The sequence below is a fragment of the Pipistrellus hanaki genome (assembly GCF_964339955.1).
Source record: "Pipistrellus hanaki genome assembly, chromosome: 10".
Taxonomy (NCBI): Eukaryota; Metazoa; Chordata; class Mammalia; order Chiroptera; family Vespertilionidae; genus Pipistrellus; species Pipistrellus hanaki.
Window position 1 is genome coordinate 33153869 of NC_140512.1, and position 7531 is coordinate 33161399.

General features: G+C 37.6%; 1 pseudogene across 1 annotated transcript; it reads left to right on the top strand.

Moving 5' to 3' along the window:
• The first annotated feature begins 680 nt into the window (after positions 1–680).
• LOC311629044 (HCLS1-associated protein X-1-like) lies at positions 681–1705 on the top strand (annotated as a pseudogene). Its single transcript has one exon. The product of its transcript is annotated as an HCLS1-associated protein X-1-like (transcript).
• The last annotated feature ends 5826 nt before the right edge of the window (positions 1706–7531 follow it).

A 7531-nucleotide genomic window follows, 5' to 3' on the forward strand; every position in this document is an offset into this window, starting at 1 on the left:
GCAGACTGCCAAATGCTGGTTTAAGCCCTATCCATGGTATTCAGACATCCCCTAAGGGGTCCCAGATTGGAGAGGGTCCAAGATTAGAGAGGGCGCAGGCTGGGCAGAGGGACACTCTCCCCCAAGTGCACAAATTTAGTGCACTGGGCCTCTAGTATAGTCATTAATATTGTAATTACTGTGTATGGGGCCATGTGGATACTTAAAATATTGGGGGACAACTCTGAAAGTACATAATCGAAGGAGAGAATTGCATTGAGGATAATTATTATAGATCACTTCATGTTACCATTAATAAAGAAAACCAAATCAGTTGCTTTTTTTCTTTTTATTGAATTTATTTTGGTGACACTGGATAACAAAATTATATAGGTTTCAGGTGCACAATTTCACAGCACATCATCTGTATACTGTGTTGTGTGTTTACCACCCAGGTCAAGTCTGTCATTAGGGATTTTCATTAGTATGCTCCTATTTTATCATAGATGTCTGAAAATCCTTGAGTTGTGATTTTTGTTTTTACATAATTCATGAGTTTCTATGGATGTATAGATATGAATATACAACTTTATTCAAATGAACATAGTCAACCACAAACATTACAATTATGCACAGTTTGTTCATACACTCAGAGTGTTTTGTTTCTATTAAAAAAGACTTTTCGAATTTCCGACGGCGTAGTGCAGGCTTCCCTCCAGGTGTGAATGGGCCTCCGGTGGGATTCAGAGGTTCGAATCCCAATGTGGGAATGAGCCTCTTTGACCTCTTTTGGGGCTTTTTCGGTTTTCCTGGACCTTGGAGCCACAGAGACCTCTGTTTTGGAGGGATGACTTGAGATGAAGATGAGGATGAGGATGAAGAAGAAGGAGGAGTCGCCTGGGGCCCTGGGAGCCCGAAGTTTGAGGGTCCCCAGCCCCCTGAGGAATTTAGCTTCAGCTTCAGCTTCACCCCTGGAGGAGGGATGTGTTTCAATGACAACTTCGGCTTCGATGACCTAGTACAGGATTTTAATAGCATCTTCAGCAAGATGGGGGCCTGGACCTTGCCTTCCCATCCTCCTGAACTTCCAGGTCCTGAGTCAGAGACACCTAGTGAGAGATTGCAGGAGGGACAGACACTTTGAGACTCGATGCTTAAGTATCCAGATAGTCACCAACACAGGATCTTTGGGGGGGGCTTGGAGAGTGATACAAGAACTGACTCTCCAAAACCAGCACCAGACTGGGGCTCCCAGAGACCTTTTCATAGGTTTGATGACATGTGGCCTGTGACCCCCCCCCTTCTAGAGCCAAAGAGGACAAGGATCTTGATTCCCAGGTTTCCCAGGAGGGTCTTGGCCCAGTTCTGCAACCCCAGCCCAAATCCTATTTCAAGAGTGTCTCTGTGACCAATATCACTAGGCCAGATGGGACAGTAGAGGAACACCGGACTGTGGTGGATAGTGAGGACTGAACAGAAACCACAGTAACCCTTCAAGAAGCAGATGGCAGTCCTAGAGAGGGTCCAGAATCACCAACAGCTCCAGACCTGGATGATGCCTTTTCCATCCTGGATTTATTCCTATGTCAGTGGTCCCGGTCCCAGTCCCAGTAGCCTTGTTAACCCTCAGAGGCCTTCATGTTCTTCCCACCTCCCACCCTTTTCTCACCATCACTGGGCTCAACTTCTCCTGCCACCTCAGGGCCTTGGTGTGTGGAACAGTGAGTTGGGGGCATGTCAGTATGTCATTCATTGCAAACTGACCAATAAAACCCTTTATTTATGCTAAACAAATAAATAAAGACTTTTCACAATTTTAGCAGGCTTTAAAATACTCATCTTAAGTTTTTTACAATTTTAGTTTTCTTTAAAATGGCCCACTGAATTCATTTTCAGTACTTTGGTCTGTTTTTTTTTTTTTTTTGTATTATTATTATTATTATTATTATTGGTATTGCTTTTTTTCTGGTTCACCATCAACAGGATACCGTCTCATTACATTATTAGAGGCCTGGTGCTTGAAATTTGTGCACTGTGGGGGGGGGGGTGTCCCTCAGCCCAGCCTGCACCCTCTTCAATCTGGGACCCCTCAGGGGATGTCTGACTGCCGGTTTAGGACAATTGGACATCCCCCTCACAATCTGGGACTGCTGGCTCCCAACCGCCTGCCTGCCTGCCTGCCTGCCTGCCTGCCTGCCTGCCTGCCTGCCTGCCTGCCTGCCTAATTACCCCAACCACTTCTGCCTGCCAGCCTGATTATCCCCTAACCACTCCCTTGCCAGCCTGATCAACACCTAACTGCTCTCCTGCTGGCCTGATTGCCCCCAACTGCCCTCCCCTGCTAGCCTGGTCACCCCTAACTGCCCTCCCCTACAGGCCTGATTGTGCACAACTGCCCTTCCCCTGCTGATCATCTTGTGGCAGCCATCTTGTGATCACATGGGGGTGGCCATTTGTGCGAGGACTTTTCAGTCAATTTGCAAATTACCTCTTTATTATATAGGATGTTCATAGACACAACCCCCTATTTCATAAGTTCATGTTTACAGAAGACCTGTTGACATATAAATAACTGTATATGTGCAATACAGGAAAATGAGTAAGGAAAATTGAGTTGCTGTCTCCTGGTTGGGAGACTCCAAGAATACTAGTAGCTGACCTCTCCTGTATATTCACATTCTTCTCTTACATCTTTTATTACCTTCTCCTCCCTAAATGGTAAAACTCTTACAAGGTCTTTTAGTGAGCCGAAAGAGAATCAAAAGACAGTAGATCCTGGAGGTGAATTAAATTGGGAACTTGAAGAAAATCTTTTCATGGGAAGTAAATTGACCTTTAAGAAGTTTTTGTTGAATTATTTGTGTGTTTGTTTTATTCACTATTATTAGAACTCTATGTATCTTTAAAAATTTATTAAAAGGTTTGCCATTTTATCTTTCTCTGACTGGCTTATTTCACATGATCTCATTCATTTATGGAATATAATGAACAACATAACTGATGAACAAAAACAGATATAGAGACGAGAAGCATTGATCAGACCATCAAACCTCAGAGGGAAGGTAGGGGAGGGTGAGGGTAAGGGGCAGAGATCAACCAAAGGACTTGTATGCATGCGTATAAGCCTGACCAATTGACACAAAACAACAGGGGTGTGAGGGTATGAGTGGGGAGGGGGAGGGGAGGGCAATGGCGACATAAGGACACATATGTAATACCTTAATCAATAAAGAAATTTTTTAAAAAAGGTTTATCATTTTTATGTGGGAAAGAGACTGAAATAAAAGGTCTGGCTAATTGTGTCCTGATGCAATTAGTGAAGAGCATACAGAACAGCATTCACTAGTCCCAGACCCCTGAGTTATATAATGGTGTAATGTGTTTTTAAAGACATATTTTAAAATTAACTAAACATTTTTTTTTTGCATTACATTGATAACATTTACTAGATTTTGCAAGCTGAGGTGTCAGATGACAATTAGTGTTACCTATGGGAAAATTGGCAACATTGTGTCAAAATTTAATTAGGAATTTCTCAGTGGGGAATTGTATTTGATTTGAAATAATTTCTCATCTAATTTAAATTTTAAAGAGTTTTAAATATAGTCATCCCTTTAATTTTCTAGGATCCACTCTTAACTTTCAAAATTCTCTACTTACCTGGGTTTTTCATTTTTATAATTACAATACTGAAAATTTTATTGGAAGCTGTTTGTTTTTACACTCATGTGAGCTGTGTTTGTGGATAGTTTAAAAACAGAGAATTAAATCTGCATGAAATTATCACATTTCCCTAGATGTCACTGTGAAATTGGTACTTTTCCCTGAAAATTGCCATGAAATTATAAAAATTATTGCATCTTTGTCTCTGGATATCTTGCTTAGAGACATAAAGCAGACCAAGCCAATCTTTTTTATACCTCAGTTCCTGGTATTGGTAATTATTTATCAATCTGTTAAGCATTAAGAGAAAAATGTTTATTGTTCATATAAAATATTTTTTAAAATGTGAATTTAATTCAATGTCTAAATTTAATAATCAAAGAGCCCTAACTTCTGTTATTTTCAATGAATGCAGACTGTGGCTTACACAGGTTGTTCATTTTCTTTCAGTTTCACAATTAATGGTTATCACTGTAGCCAAATAAGTCATTTTATAATATACATGATTATTGATTGACTAAAATGATAAATTAACTATAATGAAGGCTACTGTTTTTTATTGTCTATAGAAATGCTCTTTCAAGTATTACTTAAAATAGATAATTACAATGCACACAAATGTCTTGTAAAGTTAGTACAGATCTTCAAATATAATTTTCCCACATCTATGCTGGGATTATACATCTCCACACTTTCAATGCCATGTCTGAACTTGTGTTATCTTTCTTTTAAAGGTGACTCTTTCTTTCTTCTCTTTTGACACCACTCTATATATATGATTTGCCCAGCCCAATGGAATGTGAGTAAAGGGGCTTCATCTTTTCATTGTGTGGTTCTGCTCTCGTGTTTTTCATTCTGTCACACAGCTGGGCTATCCTTTCTAGATTGCCGACGTCCTGGAATAAAGTAATACCTCTTAGGTTCTTACTCTGCCTTACCAATTTATTTAGTTAGGAAGTAGTAAAATATACTATAAATCATTCCTAAACATTTGACATTTATCCTGTCTATTTGCATTTTCCTATGTATCTTCAGCTGTATTTTTATTGTGAAAAATGAATGAAAACCAGAATGAATGATCACCTCTTCTGATAGCTGAGGGTGAATAAGTATCCTGTTTGGTTTTGTTTTAAATAATTTGTTAAATACTACATTCTTGAATTAACAGTATTTGGTTTAATAGATTGGGCTTTTAGAAAAAGGTATACTTTTTTTTGTTTGTTTGGATGGAACTATGGAATTTGATGCCACTGATGTGCACTGTGTTTTCATAATTTAAGATAATCTGATGAGATAATGAAATTTTTTATGTTTATCTGTGAAATAATAAGTTCTAAAACAAAGCTTTTCATGTGATTATCTTTTTTTTGTAAAACTTACAATCTTCATAATGCAACTAAATTTACTGATTTTAATTTTAAAAAGACATTATTAAGGTTCTTTAATTCAATTTTTAATTTCTTTGATAGTCACTCATGTTCATGCTGCCTTTCCCAGGCTCCCCTTTCTCTTCCTCTAACTTGGAATTAAAGTATAAAATAGCATTTAAAGATTTCAATTAGAGGACCAGTCAAATGCTAAAATGAAACAGTTCCTAAAAAAGCACATTCTTTGGGGGCAGATACAGTATTTCTGTGTCTACCTTCTCTGCTATAGGGAAAATCATTTATATGGGTTTTGTGATTTGTCATGTTATTGACATATAAGGTTTAAATTTTCCCTGGGCTTTCACACGGCTCTGCATTCCCAATGAATTTTAAGGGGGAGTCATTGGAGACATACAGAATCATTGTTTGCTTTTGGAATGGAAATTTCCAATGAAACCCAGATTACCAAGAGTCCTTGTACCCAGATTATGGTTTCTGATTCCATTCTCCAAAACTGCAGCTGAGTCTCTTTGGAGAAATGCTGATTCTAGGACTGGGTTAGGAAAGGTCTAAGATGAGCCTGGAACATCATATAGTACTAGAAAGTAAGGAAGTGTCCACCCCTCACCCCAAATCAAAACCCACATGACTAGGGTGTGGTAAAAGGACACAACAATAAACTGAAAAAGTTCCCAGTGGCCAAAGCCGAAATAATTTAAGCAACAAAATAAAGTGTAATTAACTCAAATTATAAAATAAATATCTATGAGTTCATATTGACATAGATAAATGATTGAATAAATAATTAATTGGGGAGAACAGACTAATCTTTAATACAGAAAATTCCAAATAATGTAGGTAGATACTTAGCCCTCTAGAAGAAGAAACATAGCTCCCTATTTCTTTTTTTTTTTTTTAATATATATTTTATTGATTTTTTACAGAGAGAAGAGAGAGGGATAGAGAGTTAGAAACATCAATGAGAGAGAATAATCCATCAGGTGCCTCCTGCACACCCACCACTGGAGATGCGCCCACAACCAAAGTACATGCCCTTGACCAGAATCGAACCTGGGACCCTTCAGTCCACAGGCCAACACTATCCACTGAGCCAAACAGTTTCAGCTACTCCCTATTTCTTTAATGTATAATTTGCATCGTGACTTCCTTCCAAAGAGTACAGTACAGGAAGAAGAAAAAAATGAACTTTATAGTGGAAATACCTAGCAAACAGTATCTCAAGCCAGGTGATCAAGATAAGTATCAACAGTGAAGTTATATTGAGCCCTGCCTGGTGTGGCTCAGTTGGCTGGTTGTCATCTTGTGCACCAAAAGGCTGCTAGTTCAATTCTAAGTCAGGGCACATGCCCAGGTTGCTGGTTTGATTCCTGGTGGGGAGTATGCAGAAGGCAGCCAATCCATATTTCCATGTTTTGCTCTCACATCAACGTTTCTCTCCCTCTCTCTCTCTCTCTCTCTCTCTCTCTCTCTCTCTCTCTCATCTTTAAAAATGAACAAAAATATTTTTTTAAATGTTATATTGACAGTGTGAACTCTTCATATGATGTGATGAGAATAGTCTTTATCATTAAAGCAAATTGCCACAGTCTAATTAGGGGAAAAATCTCAGATAGACTTGTAGACATTCTACAGAATGCCTGACCGGTACTCAAAAACCATCAAGCTCATCAAAATAGAACAAAATAAAAAATGTATGAAACAGCATCACGGTTAAGAGGCTTGTTCTAGATGGTATCTTGGAACAGAAAAATAACATTAGGTAAAAACTGAGGAACTATGTGTACTATATAAACATTGGTTAATTGTAATGTATTAGTATTGGTTCACTAATACAACAATTGAGTTATACTATGAGAGATGTTAATAATAGTTGTAACTGGGTGTGGGATGTATTACCTTTAGTAACTGTACTACCTTTGATGAAATTTTATAAATCAACAACTATTCTAAAATAACAAAAGTTTGTTTAATATATCTAATGATTGGTTTATTCAAATTAGGGGTTCTACCAGCAAATCCTGAAAGATTAAGTTCTCTTCGTTTTTGCCCACAAGTGATAAAACTGCAACATAAATTTATTTTCTATAGCATATTAGAGAGAGATTTTGGTGTATTCATTTGAATACAGGCATTAAATATACTCTATGACTACATATTCACATGTATATTCACACTCAAATGAATGACTCTTTTCCATATATTGATTTTTAATGATATAACTCACATATGAGGGAAATTTGCCTTCAACAGAAATTACCCAATGGGGTTGTTCTAGTTGATTTGAAGTTCTGACTCTTTTCCACTAACCCATGTATGTCTCTACAGTGGCATTTATTGCATCATAGAGAAAAAGCTAATCTTTAATTAAAAACACTTAAATAATTGTTCTTCCTTCTGAAAGAATTGTATTTTGTTTTTTGTTCATTTCTTGGAATGCATGATAAAAAGATCCATTAAAATATAAATCATTCAATATTGATAACTTAGATTCTCCTGTTATG